This window comes from Dermochelys coriacea, chromosome 1 (genome assembly GCF_009764565.3).
Source record: "Dermochelys coriacea isolate rDerCor1 chromosome 1, rDerCor1.pri.v4, whole genome shotgun sequence".
Lineage (NCBI taxonomy): Eukaryota > Metazoa > Chordata > Testudines > Dermochelyidae > Dermochelys > Dermochelys coriacea.
This window is the reverse complement of record NC_050068.2, coordinates 238,153,854-238,172,963: the sequence shown is the minus strand read 5'-3', so window position 1 is coordinate 238,172,963 and position 19,110 is coordinate 238,153,854. Positions and strand designations below refer to the sequence as shown.

The 19,110-nt window shown below is 48.6% G+C and overlaps 1 long non-coding RNA gene across 3 annotated transcripts in view; it reads left to right on the top strand.

The window, feature by feature from the left end:
* The first annotated feature begins 6,839 nt into the window (after window positions 1–6,839).
* The window catches only part of LOC119843206, a 29,900-nt gene continuing 17,629 nt past the window's right edge, over window positions 6,840–19,110 (top strand). Inside the window, exons 1-3 of one of the 3 annotated variants that reach the window (XR_006282180.1) lie at window positions 6,840–6,970; window positions 17,787–17,878; window positions 19,000–19,065. This is a non-coding gene — a long non-coding RNA (uncharacterized LOC119843206). The remainder of the gene's footprint in view (window positions 6,971–17,786; window positions 17,879–18,999; window positions 19,066–19,110) is intronic. The other 2 variants (XR_006282184.1, XR_006282177.1) reach the window with 2 other exon arrangements.

Sequence of the window (19,110 nt, the reverse complement as noted above, 5' to 3'; positions counted from 1 at the left end):
GTCTCCATTGGCCAACCTCCTTTCCCTGGTTTTATAGATGGCCATTTTAGTCAGAACCAGGAGGTTGACCAGGAGGTCCTGCGGCTTTGTAGGGCTACAGATAGGGAATACGTAGATAAGGAGGTGAGGGAAAAAGTGTAGCCAGAAACATAACAAAATATTGTGAGGAGGTGGAATGGGGCTGCAACCTGGTGCACCCCAAGTAAATTTGCGCCAGGGTCTCCCTCATGCCACAGAAGGGGCAGGTGTCCGGGATAGGCACCGGAGTAGTCCTGTCCATTTCCGGAGCCTCTCTGTCACTGTTCCCTCTAAACCATGCCAGTTCTTCAGCGGAGAAGGATGCGTGGCAGAAAGGTAAACGCCAAGATAGAGCAGCGGCCCTGCGCTCCACTGGATGGCCTGAAGGGTGGGTGGGAGGGAGCTCACCTGCCAACCATCCCCTACCATCAGGCCAGAGCTCTTGACCCAGTTGACCCGGGCGGAGGAGGCTGCCGAATAGATGGTCTGGCAAGCCTCCACCCACGCCAAGTCACCTGGGTCCTGGACCACAAGGAGCACATCATCGGCATATGCCGACAGGACCAGCCGCAGTTCCAGCTCTTGCAGCACCAACCCCGTCAACATCCTATGGAGGAGACAGAGGAAGGGCTCGATCGCCAGAGCGTACAGCTGGCCTGAGAGGGGGCCCCCCTGCCATACTCCTCGCCCAAAGCTGACCGGCTCAGTCAGGGTCCAGTTGAGCCTGACCAGACACTCTGCAGAGGCATACAGCACCTGGAGAAAACCTACAAACTGGGGTCCAAAGTCAAACGCTCGCAGAGTGCTTAGGAGATACCTGTGGTCCACCCTGTCGAACACATTCTCCTGATCCAGGGACAGGAGGGCGAACGACAGACCATCCCTACACCCGAGCTCCAAGAAGTCCTGGACCAGATACAGGTTGTCAAAGATGATGTGGCCTGGGACGCTGTAGGTCTGGTCTGGGTAGATCACGTCCACCAGCACAGACTCTAGCTGCAGTGAGATGGCTTTCGCTACGACTGTGTAGTCGTGCTGAGGAGCGAGATGGGACAGCAATTTTGTAAATCGTGTGTGTAAATCTTAAATTGCCCTTCTTCGGCAATAAGGCGAGCATGGCTCGCCTGCATGAAAGAGGGAGGACCCCGCTCTGCAAGGACGTGGCCCAGATGGTGACTAGGTCTGAGCCAAGGACGTCAGAGAACATACAGTAGAACTCCACGGTCAGCCCCGTCCATGCCAGGAGATTTATTGGTGGGCATGTGGCAGAGGGCTTCCAAGAACTCAGCCAGAGTGAGAGGCAGCTCTAGCTGATCTCGGTCGCCCGCATTGACCATAAGGAGCTCCTCCCAGAGCACTCTGCAAGCATTAGGATTGGTCGGATCCGGGGAGAAAAGGCTTGTGTAGAAGGCTCTCGCCCTCCTGCACATCTCCACTGGTTCCGTGAGGGGGGTGCTGTCTTCTGCCAGAAGGCAGGTGACATGTTTATTGACCCCCCTCCTTTTCTCCAGGGTGTAGAAGAAGTGGGAGCCGCGATCCATCTCCCGAAGGAGACGGATGCGGGATTGAACAAAGGCACCCCGGGCCCGATGGTCCTCGACGGCCCGGAGCTTCTCCCGCTTCTCCCGGCATGCTCCGCAGAGGGGCTGATCCTCGGGGCTTGAGGCCAGACGCCTCTCCAGCTATAAGACCTCCCATTCCAACTGCTCTATTGCTGCATCCATCTGTCGGCTGGTGCCCCGGGTGTAGTCACAGCAGAAGAGCTAGGCGCACACCTTCCCTAGGTCCCACCACCGCCGCACCGAGGGAAAGGCACGCCGCTGCCCTTGCCAGGCCAGCCAGAACTCCTGGAAGGAAGCCAGGAAGCCCGCATCCTCCAGCAAGCTGTTGTTGAAATGCCAATAGGCCGGCCTTGGCCCCTTCGCGCAGAGGGAGGCCATCATGGTGGTTAGATGATGGTCAGAAAATGGGGCCGGCCGGATGCTGGAGGAGTGGGCTCTTGAAAGATGGAAGAGTGATAAATAAATGCGGTCCAACTGGGAGTGGCTCGACCGAAGGACCTCCACCCAGACAAAGGTGAACGTGGAAGTGTCATCTGGGTGGTGGTCATGCCAGATGTCCACCAGGGAGTGGTGTTCGACTATCTCCTGGAGGACGGCGGCAGCAGCCAGGGTCTGCTCGGTCCCTGAGCGGTCCCGCTCCTCGAGGGTGATGTTAAAGTCCCCTCTCAGGACCAGGCACTCATGAGGATCTAAGGAAGGCAGACGCCTGCTGATAGAATTGCAGCTACTCCGGGCTCGCTGCCGGGTCATAGATGTTAATGAGGTTGACCACGAGCCCCTCCATATGAACCTGGAGGTGCAGCAGGCAGCCCGGCACAGCCTCGGCGACCCCCAGTACCTCAGGCCATAGGTTGGGGGAGAACAGGGTCGCCACTCCAGCCGTACGAACTGTGAGATGGCTCAAGTAGACCCTGTCCCACCAATCCAGCCGCCAGCTGTCTTCGGCGGTCGGATCCATATGGGTCTCCTGCAGGAAAACCACAGAGTACCTCCCCTCTCGAAGGAAGGAGAGCACCTGGGACCTGTGGAGACCCATCCTACAGCCCCGGGTATTCAATGTTGCGATGGTAAGAGGTGCCATGAGGAGGGCTGGGTGGATCCTCGCTGGCAGGGACGCTTGTGGCTCCCGACGGACAACGCAACAGTCCGTGACCTACCCCATAGGTGAGTAAGGAGTCACGGAAGTGGCGCACCCGCTGGTAGGCTGTGGCACCCTGCTTTCCAGTCCTTTTATCCTCCCCCATGAGGGCCCTTGCAGCCCGGTGGATTTGATGAAAGTCCCCCCATCGCTGGAGAGCAAGCTGTACTTTGTTGCGGGAGCCACGGGCGTCTTCTAAAAACTCCTCTCGCAGCGCATGCGGGGGTGGGGTTACGGTCTCCTGTTTACTCCCTAAGGGGGCCCTTGGTACAGCCTCGTGGCCCACTGGGATGGGCAGACAGGGTGCAGATCCCCGACGGGGTGCCTGATGGGTTGGCGCTACTAGGCCCGCCTCGAACCTTGGGGCAATAGGAGGTAGCGGAGGGAGGATAGCAACCCCTAGTGCGTCGGGACAGGTAAACACAAAGGCCGCTCCCTGGGGGTCATCTATTGGAAAAGGGAAGGAGACAGCCCAGGGGCAGCAATAACATCGAGGGAGGTGGACAGGATAAGGACAGCGGCAGGGGCAGGTTTAGAGGCAAGATTTTGGGCAGGGAGAGGGCTCTCAGTGGGGCCGGGCACAGGTTCTATAGTGGGTTTGGCAGCCACGGCATCAGGAGGTGGACTCTCTTCTGTAAGGCCCCCTCCCGGGAAGGAGGTCAATGGCTCCTCACCAACGAGGGGTGCCCCTGGTGACTCGGGTCCCGGCCACTTGGCACTGGCCATTGCTTCAACAGGCTCAGTGGCCATCAGCAGGGTGCCATCTGTGGCTGGGTTGATGAAGGAGTCCAGGGGCTCCTCGGAGGTGGGAGCGGAAGCAATGGTTAGGGGGAGGGAGCATGGGGAATGGGGGGCTGGAGAGAAGTCGCCCAGATCAAGGCCTGCTGGCATAGGGTTGTCCTCTCCCTGGGTGACTGGGGTCAGACCCAGGGCCTCGATCTCCTCATATATGGATGGGAGATTGCTTTCCGCCACCCCGGGATTCTCCCCGCCGGTACCTGAGGCGATGGTCACCTCGGGACTCACTTAGGTTTCAGATGGTTCCAGGGCAGGAGGGGCTTGCTCAGGGGCCTCAGAGGGGAGGGATTCCCATGAAGGGGAGATATTGCCTTTCAGTGCTGCCACATCTTCCCCAGCCGGCACCGGTGGATGGAACACACCTGTGGGTAGAGCGGAAGGCTCGGCATCGGTGCCCCCCTTCCTGATCTTCCGGGGGGCCTCCGCGTCAGATGGGAGGAGTGGAGCTTGAGCCTTCCGCTTGCCCCGCTTCCCCTGGACTAGGGCCCAGCCCTCCATGGCATCATCAGGGACTGGCTAGCAAGGGTTGTGTCAGGGGGCAGAGGCGATGGCTCAGGAACTCGAGGGGGTAACAGTGGGGCAGCACAAGGGAGGGAAGATTCCCCTTGGGGCGGGCCCTCTCCCATGCCCGGCGGTGTCCCTGCCGCACCTCCTCCACAGGCCCCACCAGATTGCAAGCAGTGGGGGCGGGGCTCTCCTGGGCATAGTGGGGGAGGTGCCCCTTGAACCCAAGTGGGAGCAATGGTGGACTGGGAAGGAGGAGGGGTGGTTTCGGGCACTGGGCAGCCAGGGGCGCCAGCGATGATGGGGCCGGTGCCCTGCCAGGGCTCGGGGGTCCCGGATCCCCCTCCTTGCCGGGCCAAGGGGCAGTCCCTCCGGAGGTGCCCCATCACCTGGCAGAGGTAGCACCGGGCCTCCCGCATGGAGTAGTGCACCCGGTAATGGGCCCCCTGATAGGGGACCAGGAAAGACCCCTCCAGCGCCTCTCCATCACTCACCGCTGGTGGCAGTTAAAGCTGCACTTGCTGATGGAATGAGAGGACGTGACGGAGGGCGGGGTCTTTGCAGCCCAACGGGAGAGGGCTGATGACAGAGATGGGTTTCCCCAGGGTAGAGAGGGCAGGTAACAGGGTGACATTGGAAAGAAAGGGAGGGACAGAGGTCAGGACCAGGCCGACGCCCAGGTCCTCTAGTGGCTCCAGGGGGAACACGTCCCCCACCACCAGGCCCTTCTCCACCGCCTCCTGGGCGGCGGCCTCCAATGCTAAGGAGAAGACGACCTTTCCGTACATTTTGGAGGCTGCCACAATGGCTGTGGGCCCCACCACCCTCACCAACACCCGCACGTAGGTCTCCACGTGGGGCGAGGCAGACACCAGAAGGCAATGGACGCCATGCTTCCTGGTCATGGTGGGAAAAGGGCCCCGGCCGCTATAGATGGTAGCGGAGGTGGTGGGCGGGAGAAATGATGTAGCTGCAGGTGGGGAGCGGGGCTGCTGCCACCTGGGCATACGCCCTCAGGGCCGGGGCAGGGATACCTGCAGAGCTGGTGGAAGGAACAGCAGGGAGGGATGCCATGCCCGGTGGTGGGGCTGCGGCAGTGGGGGCAGTCCCTGCCATGGAGGGCCTGCTCTTTTTAGTGGGGCCCTTCCCCTTCTTTCCTTGGCCCTTCCCGCTGGCTAGGGGGGCTCCCCCAGAATCTGAGGGGGCGAGGGACGTGGCAGCAGTGGAGGTCACCTTGATGTCCATTGCTGCTAGCGCCCCACCAGGGGCAGTGGCAGATGGTTCGGCAGTAGCAGTGGAGGTAGAGGCTTGTGGGGGGGGGTGACGGAGGGGCAGGCAGGGGAGGGGCATCTCAGGCTGCTGGAGGGGCCCCACCCATCTCATCCCCCACCATCGTGAGCAGGGAGAAAAGGAGGAGGGGAAAGGGAAGCAGGTCGACCACTCCTCCCGGCTAGGCTGCAGGAAGGGGAGGAGGGCGCCAAAAGAGGTGTGCTGGACAGGGGGCAATCAGGGGTCAGTTGCCAACACAGGGTGGAATTCTGGCTCCTCTAACTGCACTAGGAGAACGGGGGTACTACAGCATTGGGGGTGCAGTGAAGAGGGTGTAAACTAAAGTAGGGAGTTGCACAAGCACATGGGAGGGGCATGGGTGCACGGAGCAAGGGGCTAAGTGGGCTGGAGTTAGGCAGGGAAACCAAGGGGCTAGCTTCAGAGGCTGGAGCGGGACAAACAAACAAAGGCTGCGGAGGGAAAACGGGTGGGGCAGGCAAACAAACTGAAGCTAGTAAGTGGGGGCTGGGGCAAAAGGGGGGCAAAAGCTGCAAAGGGCACATGGGGCAGGTTGCAAGTGAAAAAGCAGTGAGGTGGGTAGGCCAGGGGCGGGGGGAGGCGCACATGCACCCACGTGTGCTTGCACAAAGTCTGTTTAGGCTGGCTGCTGCTTCTGGCCCAAAGGGTGGAATCAGGGCATAGCAAGCCAAGCAAGCAGCTGAGTCCAGAGGCAGGAGCTGAAGCAGATGGTATACAGCCAGTGGGGGTGCTGGAGGGGGCAGTTGTGGTGGTAGTGGTTGAGGGGGACATACAGATGGATCAGGGGGCAGCTCCACACCACACTCCATGTCCCCACAAACACAGTCAAGACCCCCACCACAAGAGCACAGTTTGAAAGTTACTCAGTCTTAAGGCCCCCTCCACAGTGGTCTGCGAAGTCTCTAGGTGCTCCCCCACTGGTAGATGGTCCTCTTCTTCTCCTCCTCAGGCTTCAGCAGCTCCAGGCAGCAAACTCTACAGCAGCAGCAGTTCCAGGGACTCCAGGTGGTGGTCCAGGCAGGCAGAAAGGACCCCTCTCAGATGTTGGTGGTGGTGTCCACAGCAGCTACGGCTGGGGTCCCTCACTCCTCGTTTCTGGGGAGTGGGCCAGCAGGCCCCCCCCAAGGGGCTGCAGTTGAAGCAGTAGCAGCACCCAAAGGTGGGGGGTCCAGCACTTGGCCAGCAACCAGGTAGCAGAGAAGGGGGGTAGTATCTGGCTTAGCCAGGGGAGCAGCAACAGCAGTAGGCAGAACCCAGGGCCTGGGAACAGCAGCAGCCCTCTCCCTTCTTCTTCTTTCTCCAGGCAAGAGGGCTACAGGAGAGTAATCAAAGAGAGAGCTGTGGGTCCCAGGTTAGGCAGGTCCTTTTTCCCTGGGTAAGGGAACGGGCGGTTCCAGAACAATCACAAAGTTGCTGGAACCAATTAGGGCAGGATAATTAGGACACCTGGAGCCAATTAAGAAGCTACTAGAATCAACTAGGACAGGCAGGCTAATTAGGGCACCTGGTTTTGTAAAGGACCTCACTTTAGTTAGTAAGGTGCGTGTAAGGAGCTGGGAGCAAGGAGTTGAGAGGATGAGGACATGCTGCTGGAGGATTGAGGAGTACAAAAGCTATCTGGCATCAGGAAGAAGGTCCTGTGGTGACGCTAAAGAAGGTGTTGGGAGGAGGCCATGGGGAAGAAGCCCAGGGAGTTGTAGCTCTCACAAAGGTGTTACACAAAACAGTATAGACAGCTGTGATCCATGGGGCCCTGGGCTGGAACCTGGAGTAGAGGGTGGGCCCGGGTTCCTCCTAACTCCCTATTGGATACAGGAGGAGTTGTCGTGGGCTGTGGGTCCCACCAGAGGGGAAGGTCCCTGGCATCTCCCCCACCCTACTAGGTGGATCAGCAGAGACTGTGGGGATTGTTCTCCTTCCGTTTCCCCATGCTGGCCAGTGATGAGGTTAGCTGAGTGAACGGCAGGTTTGAGTCACTAGCCAAAGTGGCCAAACTGAGGGCTCCCATGAATCTCTGAGGTGAGCAAATCTGCCAATAAGCGCAGGACCCACCAAGGCAGAGGAGGAACTTTGTCACAGTAGGGACAGTAGGCCTCCCTGAAATACAGATACCTGGAAAACTGAGAAAGGTTGTGTCTACTTACTCTTTGCCCTCTGCCTCTAAAGAAGTGGAAGTATGGTCTTGGGTTTGGGACATCTGGACTGAGGGCCCTGCTCTTCTAAAGATTTCCTAAATGACCTTGAGCAGGTCACTTAACCTCTCTTTGCTTCAGTTTTCCACTTATAGGGATTGTGCCCATTTTATCTTCAAAATCCTTGTGATGTAAATACATTAAAGATTGCTTGGTGCTCAGATACTATGGAAATGGTGATGATATAAGAAAAAAAATAGTCATTTGCCCAAAGTGTCAGGAGGGAAGTTAAAGACTGTCAGGTTACCCCAACACTGCAGAAAACCCTCTAAATATTAATGATGGGAGCAAATGTGACCAGAGGAGGGACAGGTGGCAAAGATTTACTCCCTGGTAGGCATCCCGCCCCCACCCCTGCTTTCTTGCTTGGAAGTTGCTCTCCCTATTTGCAAGCTAGTAAGGTCTTGTCATCTTCACCTTTCTTGGGGTTGGACTCCCCAGGGATGAGTTTCCCTAATATCCTCATGAGGGAAACACTTTCCTTACCAGGAACCAGCTCAGTCCCCATGCCTGGGCCATGTACGATGGGATCTTACATCATTAGACTTAGCCCTTTAACAAAAATGACTTTGGAGAGACGGTGATGTTGGATAAGTGTGACATCACGTTGTGTAACCCCTTAAAAGCAAGGAAACAGTGAGCTGTAGCTCACGAAAGCTTATGCTCTAATAAATTTGTTAGTCTCTAAGGTGCCACAAGTACTCCTTTTCTTTTTGCGAATACAGACTAACACGGCTGCTACTCTGAAACAAGTTCTGAGACACCACATACCTTTGCACCAATGCAGCACGCTTCTGTTGACTGTGACAGACATGGAATCTTAATAAAGGACCTACTTCTTCCTCCAACAGAAAAGGAAGCGCACTACATATTTATCTCCCACACAGTGTAACGCAAACCCTTATTTATAAGGGTTTAATAAAGCAACATTAGCAAATATTCTGTGCTGACATATGTGCACCATCTAATTTTGTGGTACACTACACATTTCTGAGGGAAGTATGAGGTCATAATTAAGATTTTCTGGATAAGTGTCAGGAATATACACATGGCTACAAATCAGACAAAATTACTACCTGCCATATCTTTATTATCTATAATGTATCGAGTTTATAGACATCCCTATGGCATTCTTCACCAGAGTATATAAAAGGATGCATTTAGTGGAGATGGAGATGAGTCACAGTCAAATTCAAAGTCAAACCCAACATTTTACCAAAGTTTGGATCAGGGGTCTTGTTTTGGCCCATGATAGAGATATAGGGCTAAACTTTGAGATAGGATTCTATCTATGCAGATCAGAGGTGCTCAGATACTAAAATTTTATTAAAGCTAATGTTAAAAAAAAGTTATGAGTGTCTATACATCTGGGTATAGTGTGATGGACAAGATATAAAATCCTAAATAGAAAAGAACAGTTGTATATTCAAAGTATTCCAAAGTTCAGGAGTGTTTGGATGTGTGGTTTTGGTTTGTGTCCATATTAAGTAATTAGCCTCTGATGTAAAATGTTGCCACACATCTATTCTGCTCAGTAGAAATACATAATTTAAACCACCTCTGAGACATGTATGAATCAGCTTGTTATCTTATGAGAGCTGATCAGGGCAAAAGAGTCCCAAGCCTTAAAATGTTAGCTCACTCTGCATTTTAAAGGCTAAACTTTGAAAACATTATGTGGGAGATGTGCTCACAAAACCTGATAAATAAATAATAGCTCTGTGTGTGCACCATCCATGTCCTTTCAGAGAATTTATTCCTCTAAAGTGTCCATCTATTAACTGCAAGCTTATGATATGATATAAGTGTAATACTGTCAATCCTACAAAAGGGCCTGTTTGTTTTGAGCTAGTTATCTATGTTAAGGATTAGGAATGAGTTACTGTGGCAGGGTTTAAAAAGAATTGGATGATGCTGTGAAAAAGAAAAAAATGTTTAATTTTAAAATATTTTTACAGTGTTCTAGGAAAATACTGTACACTGCAGTTCAGATGACCACACACGTTCAAGAAAGTGGAGTGGTCCAGTGGGGAAAACATTGAGATTTCTGAGACTTGGGTTTTATTCCTTTTGCCACTAACTTCCTAGGTGATCTTGGGCAAATCAATTCATATCTCTGTTCCTCTTTTTGCCTCATCTAGCTTGTGAGCTCTCTGGGCAGAAGCTATCTATTAGTCTGTTAGTACAGTGCCTAGCACAAAGGAGTCCTGCTCTCAATTGAAGCTTCTAGGAGCTACTGTCCTATTAATCTATTTTCTGGCAATTAAAAGAGAACTGTAAGAAGAGTACACAAGAGTAGCTGTGGGGAAGGAGAGTGGGTGATGGCGTGGAATCAGCTATAAAGGAAAAACTGTTACATTCTCCTCTGTGTTCCAGGGTTGATCATCTGAAACATAGGGATTTTCCTCATTGATTGGTTCCCCATACATGGGCCCTCTCTTTATATTTGTACTGCAAAGATGGGCTCTTTAGGAGCAGTATTGTGGACTCTTCTAGACATAGGTCACAGCGATATGAAATAGGGCTGTAAATTTCATGTCAATTTCTGGCTCAGGACCACAAGATTTGAATGCAACTCTTGCCTTAAAATGTTTTGTATTAACCCATTTCATTTAGTTCAGATAGGTTTCTATCTTTGCTGTGTGTGATATGGTTTGTACCCTACACCAGCCCTGATAAGATTAATGAGAGCCCAGGAGGCTAATTAAGTCAGTTGGTGTCACCTGCAAGAGAGAAGGACAGGGTTAATTAAGAGTTAAGCCAAGCTGGGAAAGGGCTGGGATAGCACTATAACGGCAAAAGGCTGAAAGGGGCTGTAGGGGAAGGAGATTGGTCATTTCCTGGGATGAGGGACAACATCAGGGAAAAGGAGGAAGTCTAGGGGAAGAGTAAGTCTTGAGATCCTGTCCTGGAGTAAGAACTCTAGCAAGAGACTAGGAGGGGGTGAAGTAGCCATGGAGAGTACAGTATTCTCCCATGGTAAACCCTAAAACAGGCAAGGAAAGAGAGAGAGGCTGTGCAGGAAGGAGCCCATGGAAACTGCGATGGGGATGGAGCATACCTGGATTGCTGGTTATAGGGCCCTAGGCCAGAACCTGGTGCAGTGGGGGGGCCCAGGTTCCCCAGCCAGCCACTGGTATAGTTGCACAGAACTCTGAGCTGGGGCTGAACATCATCTGAAGAAGGCATTTGGAAAGTGGTCTTGTTGGGCTTTGTAACCCCAGAAGGGGTGGAGTAAATGGAGACCTGGCTTTGGAAGTCACTGGAAGAAAACTATCGCAAAGTAAGCAGAGAGCTGAAGTGGGGCACCTCGTCGTGTGAGCTACTTTCTCAGATCTAGACACAAGGAGGTGAGGGGTACTTTGTTACACTGTGCCATTGACCTGACCCTCTTTTGCTCACCAGTATACATTTAAGTATAAGTTTTGCAGGAACATCATGCATGATTTTGTATAATGAATAAAATATTTTGTATTAGTATCACAGTGTTTGATCCTTTGGATAATGATTGCTTGAAAACATGCTTTTTATCTGATTGAATGCTCCTAACTCCTTATTGGATGTGGGTCATGACACATTAGGCACCAGGAAAGGAACAGCCCTTAAAATACAGAATGGATGGACACCCTTGTGACATTCTGTACCTCGGGGGAACACCCAGCATCCCCATGTTCATCCTCACAATATGACTATGGTATCTAATGCAAAGTTTGTCATGTCAGGTGTCTTCGGAAGGCTCATGATGCACTGAACATTGTTGTTATAGTAATGTTATAGGTTGTAATTTCATGTTCTGAGGCTGAAAATGTGTTCTCATGGCATAAAACAAGCCCAGGCAAAACTCTCCAGAAGCAGAGTTCACACCTCATCAGTGCATGTATGGGGCAAACCCAGCCCATCCTCACAGGAACAAAGGACACTGACTTAAGCAACAAAGGATCTGTTGGACTCTTGAGTGAGTCGCCCTCCTTCCTTTGATCAGTTTGGGACTGTGATGAGGTAATGCTCACCTGACTCTGGGGGGGGGAGGAGGCAAAGCCAAGAGCAGGGGTTCTCAAACTGGGGGTCAGGACTCTTCAAGAGGTCATGAGGTTATTACATGGGGGGTCGTGAGCTGTCGGCCTCTAGCCCAAACCGTGCTTTGCCTCCAGGATTTATAATGGTGTTAAATATATTTAAAAGTGTTTTTAATTTATAAGGTGGGGGTCACACTCAGAAGCTTGCTCTGTGAAAGGATTCACCAGTACAAAAGTTTGAGAGTCACTGGCCAAGAAGGAAGAAAGGACATGATAAAAGGGAGAAACATTTCCCATGCTCTTCCTCTCTTCCACCTCTATCTACAGACATCACCACCAAGCTACTGAAGTGCTGATCAAAGGGGAGAGTCTGGCTGAAGGGCAACTAGCCAGCCTGTGGTGAGAAGCATCTAAGTTTGTAAGGGCACTGAAAGTGTTAAGATCAGCTTAGAATATGTTTTGCTTTTATTTCATTTGACCAAATCTAACTTATGTTTTGACTTATAATCACTTAATCTATCTTTGTAGTTAATACGTTTGTTTGTTTGTTCTGCCTGAAGCAGTGCATTTGGTTTGAAACATGTCAGAGACTCCCCGTGGGATAAAAGCGTGGTGCATATCAATTTCTTTGTTAAATTGATTAACTCCTATAAGCTTGCAGCGTCCAGCAGACATAACTAGATGCTGCAAGATGGAGGTTCCTAGGGTTTCGTCTGGGACTGGAGATATTAGCTAGTATCATTTGGTTGCACAATCCAAGGAGCAGCTTACATGCTAGAGGCTGTCCGTGAACAGCCCAGGAGTGGGGGCTCTCACAGCAGAGCAAGGTAAGGCTGGCTCCCAGAATCAAGGATTGGAGTGACCTAGCAGATCACCAGTTCAGATAACACCAAGGGAACGTTAGAACTCGAACTTCAGATTTACTTAAAACATTCTCTAATAATGCACTAGCTACTGTACTTTGGGTGGCACTGTGTTGAACTGCAATGTACTATTGTTCTAACAACTTTCTTGGAATAAAACCAAGATATACAAGGAGAGTTAACTAACTAGCAGCAAACTGCATAGAGAGGAGCACTAGCCTGCAACACTTTCTTGTGTATCCTTGTGTTTTCTCTGAAAACAATTCCCACTTCAAGTCAGAGCCAGATTATCAGCATCCATAATTGGGGCCAGAATTTTAAAAGAGCTCAATACTTGGTGCGCTAAACTCTTTGGCGGATCTGCCTATAAGTCTCACAATGGGAGCTGCTCTAGAGGTCTCTCTTTTTAAAGTGAAGACAGTCCTGTATTCTATTCCCCTTGCCAGTGGGGGGACTGGTGAGTGTATGACAGCAGGATACATTGTTTACAGTTTCAGATTTATTACATACAGTGGCGATACAGGGAGTTGGCAGGAGTGATGGTACCATTAGTCCTTAGCAGGGTAGGAAATAACAAGCACATTGCATTTATGCAGCACTTCTCAGCCATAGATCTCAAAGCACTTCACAAAGATAGGGGAGCATTATTACTCCCATTTTACAGATTGCTGGCAGAGATGAAGGGCGAGATTCTCACTCCCACTCTGACCCCATTAGGCTGAGTAAAAGGCTTGGAGAGTAAATGGATGCTAAAAGCCCCACACCTGGCCAAGGGAGCATTCTCCCCCTGCAGGCACTGTGGAAAACAGCTATAAGTCTGCTTTCCAAGGATCCTGTTGCAAGCCCTAAGGTCTCCAGCGCTATCTAAATTACTTGAAGGTCACCTCCAGCCCCTAGAGCAGTCCAGGATCTAGGGGATGCAAAAGTGGCTTCGAGCCACCGGTGTCCCTCCATGCTCTTGGCTGTGAGTTCTATGCTGCACTTTAGAGGCACAGGCCAGAATTGCACCTTAAATTCATTCTGCAAATCCTCATTCAATTCAGGAATAGAACCCATGCTTCTTAACTCCCATTATTAGGCACTCTTGCCTGTTGACCCTAGGGGAGATGACTGCCATGGTAAGTATGGTACATGAAAACACAGTCAAACACCATTAATTGCCTGCTTATAGTGATCCAATCAGTTTACAAAATCCTTCCAGACATCACATTAGGCTTGGTATTCTTTGGTAGGCAATATATATTTTATTTCTGCAGTTTTTTAGTATGTTTTTTTCCCTCTGGTATCCTGAGACTACTGCCCTCTAAAAGTCTTATTTCTAAGAGTCATGGTATTGCCTCAGAAGCTAGGCACTAGCTAATAGAATACAATGACTCTCCTACTGGAAATGATGCTGTTCAGTTTCTTATAATATGCCCATTGCTGTGGTACCTGCCACCTTCCAGAGTTAAAATACTAATCAAGGAAACTAAGTCATTTCCATGTTGCTTTCTATTACACACACTCTTGGAGGGAAAAATTGCATGTGTGGGGTTTTGTTTGCATATTTTTAGTAAATTGATGTGTTTTATGGTGGTGATAGGAGAGACAAGGTGAAAGCAACATGCCTTGCATTTGGACTTGAAGATGGTGACATTTGTGGTAGTGTTTAGTTTCTAAAAGGAAATTTCCACAGTCTGAGATTAGGTTCTGTGCAAATGACTGAAGTGGTTTGGCCATAGAATTGACCTTAGAACTAGCATAGACAGGCCTTGGTATTCTGGAAGAATTTCCAGGCACAAAGTGTTCTCAGTCTGACAGTTTGTCTGTAGTCAGAATCCCTCTGAAAAGAATTATGTCTTATGATTATTTTTTATTTACATACACATCAAACTGACAAAATGAGGTTTACACTTTTTAGTTTCCAGCTGATTATCATTTTGTTTTAAGATTAAATAAGTAATTTATTGAACTGTAACATCAACTATTTATTAGGAAATTGCAGGATAATTTTAACTTTCCTTTTTTAAAACATAAATCTGCATCCAAGGCCTCGAGTAACTTTGTGCGACTCTGCACCATTAATTTCTTCCAGAGTGACATTTTGATATGAGCTGAACAGATGGAATTGCAGGATTGTTCTAGCAAATTTATCATTAAAAATGCATCCGACACCTGTGTAATTTGCCTAATCATTTTCCTAATAAGCTCCCACCATTAATTATGCACGATTTCCTCAATGCAATCAAGATAAAAGTAAATCTGATGACTTAATACCCTTCAAAATAATTGGTTCACCCAACACAAGGCCTCCTTTGCTTTCCATAGCCATTCCAGTTAATTAGAAAAAGGGTGCACCTTCTCGGAGTCAGCAGAATGGAGATGGATCTCATGGCGGGAGGCAGGCCTGCTGGTTTTTTTGGGCAGGAGTCAAGGCTATTAACTCATGAAAGGAATAGAATCCCCCCACATCTCTCATCTTTCTCTCTCCCCCCTCCCCCACCCCACCCAGTAGCAAACAGATGCTATTAGTGTTCTTCAGCCATCAGAAAACTGACTGCAGGACTCCACGGGTCTAATGAGAATCAACTTTTCTGAGGCTGCTGTCTTGCGGTGCAGCCCACCTGTCACATCATTAGGTGCAGCATGTGCCTGGAATTCACTTTGCTAAATGAGATTTACAGGCCCCAGTGAAACTCATCCTGCAGTATTCCTGCTTCAATTAGCTAAAGATTAATTGTCTGAGAAAGGGAATGAAAGTTTTTTACTTCAACTGACCTGAAAAAAAAAAAAAACCTGGGGGGGAGGGGGCTGGGAGAGAGTATGGTTCAGGTATTCCACATAGGCCTCAGGCAGTGTGGAAAAACGTGATAATTTAAAGGTGCTGCAAATTTCCTAAACCTCGTCTGGAAGAGAGAAATTAACTAGCACTAAAAGCTGTCAAATTAAAGGTTGACTTCTCGATATTAGCACCTTAAATGTCACCGAATGGTCTGTTTCTCTCTCTTCCCCTCTTTGTGTCTTGGCTTCATTCTCTCTCTCCCCCCCCGCTTTTTTTTTTTTTGGCATACATTCACGTCAGCGCACCTGCACGTGCACACAAACATTATTCTACTGCTGTTCCTGCTAACTGCTTGTGCGTGCTTGGGCTGGAGTCGCTCAATATAAATCTTTGATGTAACCATGGCTACGGAACAACTGGCATTACAAAATTTCCTCCATTTTTAATGTTACACTAATTATGTTTGAATGCATTTTAATGGAGGAATTGAGGAGGTGAAGCAACATTCTGTAAGCAAAGACAAAGAGAGGGGAGAGAATTCCTCTCCTTGCCCTTTCAATTGCCTACCCAGCTATGGGAGAAGTGCAGAATTTTTTGAGGGGGATCCAAAGTGATTAAAAGTATAGATCGATATATGAATTCTAAGACTTAAGGCATGTTAGTTTTTAATTCAGACAGGCCTCAAATACTGCCAAACATTCAGGGAATGAGAAGTCCAAACTAAATTTGGATCTGAAATTCGTTGTTGATCAAGTTCTACAATCAGTTGAACCAAAACAACTGATCCAGACATCCTTGCTATCAAGTATAGAGGTTCAAAATCCAGATCAATTTTGTGCCTTTGACCGATCTCTAATTCTGAACTTTAACCAGTTTTTCATATATTAACATTTTGATACTTTACATACAATGGGCCAAATCCATCCATTGACGATAGTGGAATTCCATTAGGGAGTAACTTGACCTGTTAATTGCTAATTTATTTTAGGTGGTGCAATATGAAGAACAACATCTCTGCCTGCAGAAGATTTAATATTTTGGTGAAGAAAATGGCAAACAGTTTGGGAAACCTAGGGTTTCCTGAAACCTCCAGTGCTGATAATTAATTGCATTTTCATTCTAAAATAAGGGTCCTTTTTATTCAAGTGCGTATTAAAATTGCAAACCCTAAACACCATATCAACTGCTTCACTGCAGCTTAATGTGGCAGGTATGTCATTGCAGAAGATCACCTCCTGCACCACCAAAGGTCTGAGTGGCACACTCTTGATGTCCCATTTTGATTTTAATGGCATGCTGGAGAGAGATCAATGGAACATTGCTGTTTAACACAGATGCTGGGATGGCGCAAAGCCTTTCCTCCCCATTGCCTGGGATGCAAAATATTTAGGGATTGATCCTGCACCCATTGAAACTGACAGGAATTTTACCATTCACTTCAACTGGTCCAAGATCAGGTCAATAGACAGTGGTAGAGATGTGTTGCAATCCTGCTGGCATTGCGAGTAAAGGTTCTGGAATATCATGCAACGGGTTTATATTGGAGGAGAATCTGTTTTTTAAGAGAGCTCTTTAGGGTAGAATAAGGATCTTATTTTAAAACAACACTTTAAAGTGTATTCACCCTCCTCTCTCCTTTCTGTCATGGAAATTTAATGAGCATGCACACCCACTGTTGAAAGTGGGGTGGGAATATAGTTAAAACTTTCCTTGCAACAGTGAGCTGTAGATCCCAGCTGTGCTTTTAGCGACATGAGCCAGCTTGATTATGCTAAAGCACCCCTGGATCCCTTCCTCTTTTGTTTCATTCTACTCAGGGTCTTTAAGCTTAAACATTTGACATGGTTGGGTAGTTTCTCCTCTAATTTTATCCCAGCTGACAGTGCAATGAGTTTAACTCATAGCCCTTAGGTGCAAACCACTTTCCACAATATGTATTAAGCCTTAGAAAACTGGCCAGTAGGTAATTATATTCTGGGTAATGCCATGTATTGGAATTTGACCAGAATACTTGGGCTAATATTGTTACCCTTGCACAAAGTGATGTGGAGTTTTTTAATGACCACATGTGGTCAATGCCATATGTTTATATCACATCCCAGGGGTGTCACCTTCAACACTACAGTGGCCTTTAGAATCACTTCAGGGTAGGATTAAAGAGGAAACTGAAAGCTGGGCAGCTGATCAGGTAGTGTTTGAGGTGATACCCTTTGGAGAAGGAGTACTACCTGCCCTGTCACCCATACTCTCACCTACCAGGCATTTTAAGTGGTTCCAGTGCAGAGGTTGCAGGGCTCCTGCTACATAACCATAACTTGGGGAAGACTGTCCTCAGCCTAGCCCTATGACCCAGCTCACTCATCTGACTCCTATCACACCTCACCCCATCTGTAAGGGAGACAGAGGGTACTAAAAGGGGGGACATTAGCCCACAAAGGCCAAACATTCTTTTGCTATCCCATAAGCATAAGGCCCATCAGTAAAGTTCCCAGGTCTTTTACTTCTAGGAATGGTTCCTTTTAGCCTTTAACCACACTTGAAAGGCCACAAGTTCTGATGAACTAACATCCTTACCAAGGACTATCACTAATTATTAAATCCTACTCCTATTTAACTGTGCCTTCAGGATGCTGCGAGGAAGATGGAAAAACTCCCCAAGCCTCTGCCAGTTTGGCCCCTGTGAGAAGAAAAACTTCCTGACCCCAAAACAAGTGATCGGTCAGTCCTGTAGCATCTGCAAAACATAGTATCCAGACTTCCTTTCCTCCCTAAGCTAGCCAATGAGGTGATAGAGACTAGAAGGGGAGTTGTACCCCTTTGTCTCTTTAGGATGTGTTCTCTTTCCTCGTTCAACTGAGGCGGTCCCAATCACCACCAGCCCCATCAAGTTCCCCTTCCATTCAGGTGTGTGTTTGGAGGGGTAGCATTCTCACAGCTCTGCTGTTAACCCACCGTCCTGGCTAAATTCCAATTACCAGCCAGGCTCCCATTCAGGTAATTACATTCTGTCTGTTTAAGCTCCACCTATGGCATTAATTGGAAAGGTTATTCTTTGCTTCCTGTCCTAAACTGGTGTGTAGCATTGCTCAGTGCTATGGGTTGCCACAATCAACCCCGGAAATGGCTATACTTGGATGAATGAACAAATACACATGCATCACTTGGGATAATTCTGGATTAAATACAACTATACAGATAGGTTCCAGTGCCACTTTATATAACATGGTGGCTGTAATATATTTGTACTGTCCTCTTTCAAATAGAATTAGACCTACTCAAGTGCTGGTAACTATGTTGATCTCCAGTGGCTGGAAGCCTAAGAAGAGATATAAACCATAATTCTACTGACAGCTAGTAGAAGTATTCCTTTTAGCTGAAGTAGCAAAGGTCTGTGGTTTAGGAGTCAAAGGTTCTAAGTTTATTCCACAATGCCACAGAGATGTCATTAAGCTAATACCTGTATGTATGCAGTTGGTCATGGATTTGTTATAAGAGGTGTGTGTTTGTGTGAGGACAAGAGAGAGAGAAACCTAACATAAAGTACATCAACAAGAATTCTCTGCTCCCAATTTTGCAAAATAAAATTACATTTCTATATCTAATCTCAAATAGTATTTATAATATAAATTCTCTTTATATTACAGTCTATTAGCATCCAATATAATTAAAGTTGACAATGCATAATGTTTATACATCTTCATCATTTCTTGAAATACTCACTTTGTAGGCTGACTGTATTGACTGCATAGTCTTTGTTTGGGTTTCTGTAGTTGTGTTGAATTTAAATTCTAAATCTTAATTAGTGAATGAATTTTCTTCAAACTTCCTTCATTTTGTAGGTCTTACTGAGACTTTAACCTAAACTGAGAGTTAAGACAAACTCAAAGAAAATTGGTTTTATAAAGGTATGGACATTTAAAACTTGCAAACTCTGGGACCACTTTAACTAC